Source organism: Plutella xylostella, chromosome 7, assembly GCF_932276165.1.
Source record: "Plutella xylostella chromosome 7, ilPluXylo3.1, whole genome shotgun sequence".
Lineage (NCBI taxonomy): Eukaryota > Metazoa > Arthropoda > Insecta > Lepidoptera > Plutellidae > Plutella > Plutella xylostella.
In genome coordinates, this window is record NC_063987.1 from 8,666,100 (window position 1) to 8,669,761 (window position 3,662).

Genomic DNA, 3,662 nt, shown 5'->3' on the forward strand with positions numbered 1-3,662 from the left:
CTTTTTTGTTTTACTTACGTGCTACTTATTGTATGGCCAACAAAATAGTTCATTAAAGGAGAATGGCCATTTCTCTATGGCGCCATGACCCGCCAGAGCAGCCATTGATGAAACATAATGATACTGATGTGTAGCTCATGACTACTGGTGTGAACTTTATTATTATGAGGTATGGGAGAACGAAAATATAGGTGCTGAAAGATCAAGTCTATGTTTCCCTCAAAAATACTAGATAATTTTTTCCTTATTATCGTTCTGACATAGAGCTGCTAGTTTGCCTTCTGGGACCGCAGCCAACAGGTATGCATTTTGAAATATAAATCAAATGTATACTGTAATATTGTATTTAATTACAAAGAGAGAGTACAATAATGCAACGAATAAATTTATAATAATAATAATAATAAGCGGCAGGGCAGCTTGTGGCGAGCTGTTGGGCATTAGCGACCCCACCCACCCGATGCCAGGTAGAACCCCTGTTCCTCATCTCTGGCTTGCCTTTATTTGTTGTCCAGAGTGAACACTGACGAGGAACAGGATCTCCCACCTCTTGCTTGCCTTCATTGGCTGGCTTGAGTGGTGTACCGCTAGAGCAGATATGCAGTGCAGTCCTTAGAAGGTCTATCACCAGTGATTGATTGAATAAGCTAAATTCTAAAATTTATTACAGAGATCAGCTATTTAAAAAGTGGAAGGATAATCCAAAATGTATGAGCTTACGGGTTAAGGTTAGAATACACAAAATTTAGAAATAAGTTAAATAAATCAATCCAAGCTGCTAAAAATAAATTTAGACAAGAAGAACTAAAAAAGTGTAATAATGATGCAAAAATAGTTGGTTAGGGAGGGAAAAACCTAAATTGGATGATAAAATCTTAAAATACATATCGGGGACAGACAGTTTAGTAAATATCCTAACTAATATTATAAATGCGAAAGTAACCGTGTCTGTCTGTCTGTCTGTTACTCTTTCACGCCAAAACTACTGAATGAATTGGTATACATACGGTCTAGACCCTGGGAAAGAACGTAGGCTACTTTTTGTCCCGGAATTCCCACGGGAAAACTTTTTAAGGCGAAGCAAAGCGCGCGGGAACAGCTAGTTTGTAATAACTTTACGGGTACGTTTACAGAAGAAATACATAATATTAAACGTAATTGTAATGAAAAATTCTTAAAAAGAGATAAGTACGTCCGTCCTAGCAATGTTTCCCTTCGATTTCGCAGGCAAGTGCTGCTGAAATTGAAAGGATAATAGATAATATGAGTAACGAAAAATCTCCCAGCTCGGATGCCATTAGAGTCCAAGATATTAAATATGTTAAAAAAGACATAAGTCCGATTCTTGCTAATTTTATAAATATGAGTGTGCGACAAGGTTTGTACCCAGATGAACTTAAATGTGCCCTTATAAGGCCTATCTATAAGCAAGGGAGTCACCTAGACTACGGTAACTATAGACCCATCGCCATCCTGTCTATTGTTAATAAAATAACGGAAAAGATAATAGTTAGACAAATAAGTAACTTTTTAGATAAACATAATATCATTTCGGATTGTCAACATGGTTTCAGGCAGGGTCGCAGCACATCAACAGGGTCGTTGCCCTCTTTGTCGACTTCAAAAAAGCCTTTGACACCTTGGGGCACGATCAGCTGTTACAAGCAATGGAAGAATGTGGTATAAGAGGACCATTAAACAACTGGCTAAAATCGTATCTATCTAATAGAAGGATGCAAACAGTGATCAGTGGCACCAGGGGGTCAGAGGCTATCATTAGGTCCGTGTACGGTCCCGTTGGGTACCTACATCATGCACGTTAACAGCTTAAGCAATGCACGTTAACAGCTTAAGCAATGTAATCGAAAACTGTAAGATGTTTATGTATGCCGACGATACATGTTTGCTATATGCGCATAAAGACCTTCACATTATACAGAAATGTATTCAAAAGGACCTAGAAAATATCATAAAATGGTCACACGACAATGGCATTATCATAAACATGACTAAAACAAAGTGTATGCATATATGCTCCCCATACAATAAGCCTAAATTAATAGTCTAAGAGTTGTCGGTCACAGCTATGATTGTTTACATAGCAAGTGCTCAGATAGTATACATAATAGGGAATATACATAATTTTTTTTAATACTTTTATTGGATAGTTTTACATCACTTTATTATAGTAAAAAAAATTCAACGCCAAAATAAGTAATTTAAGGTATTTTAAAGAAAGTTAAAAAATTACAACCATCACGGCCACTTTGAAATTCCCGTCAGGATGGCGGGCTGGTGTGACGTCATAATCGTTTAATTTCACGGCTCAGAATAATGAGTCCCGTCAGTCGGAATAGATTTTTTACCTAATCAAGTAATCACAGAGTACTTTTGTATTTTCAACAAACCAATGTTGTTATGGTAACAAACGAAAAAGGAAGTGTATAAAAAGTGTGATCAGTGGCTGTTTTGTAATGGTAATAAAGTGTGACCAGTGGCTGTTTTGTAATGGGAGCTCGTAAATAGCTACTAGTAGCTCTTTTGAAATGGGAGCGCGCAAACCAGAGGACCTTTGTACACAATATTACGATATTATGGCAATATGAATATAAAGTAATATTTGTATTGTATGTGTCGCGAAAGATCGCGAATCACATTTCGACTTCACTTAAATCGAGTAGAATTTTCAATAGTGTAGACGAGCCTAAAATTTATATCGGTAACTAGTGGGTAGAAGTGAATACGGGGCGACTCGACGGGTGTAGTGGAGCGCCACTTTTGTGTGAGCAGCCGCGGTGAGCAGACGGTCAGAGTGAGGGAGTGATCAGTACCGTGGGATCGTGAGGACCCGGCGCAGCGGAGCCGAGGCGACCAGGCACGTGGAGCCGAGGCGGGAGTGATGGCCCGGTTCAGACAATAGTTACAGCGAGTACAGCTAAGTGATCTTTTACTTACTTTTTATCTCTCGTTTATGATTGATAAGTTATACACTTTATTTCTTGATGGACCAATTGTGTTTATAATGAGTAACGAAACTATGGAGATAATGTAAGTGGAAACCATTTTATACTTTATTTTCTTGGTGTTTGAATTGTGATTGCTATTGTCATTGATTATGCTAATGTTGGTATGTCGTTAAGCATACGGTAATTTGAAGTCGTACCCCAAACAAGAGTAGACTACTGTGACTTGGGTAAATGTTTAACTAGAGTGAGAAGAGAATATACTGTGTGGTCAGGAAGGGCTATAAGGGGTGGTTGGAGGCCCTTCGTCGGTATCTACAGAACCGACATTTAATGTTTATAAATCATTAATAGTGACGAAACATGATATGAGAGAGTGATAGATGATGAAAGAATGATAAACGTATGCACGTGTGCATTGCGATGCAGGTACGCGTACTACGGCCTTTAGCGAAGACGCGAGGCATGAGCTAATGACAGTAATCGTATGCGGGTGTGCATTGAGGTGCAGGTACTCGTATTACGGCCCTTAGCGAAGACGCGGGGCATGAGTTGATGATAGTAAACGTGTGCGGGTGTGCATTGAGGTGCAGGTACTCGTATTACGTCCCTTAGCGAAGACGCGGGGCATGAGTTGATGATAGTAAACGTATACGCGTGTGCATCGTAGTGCAGGTACGTGTATTACGGCCTTCAGCC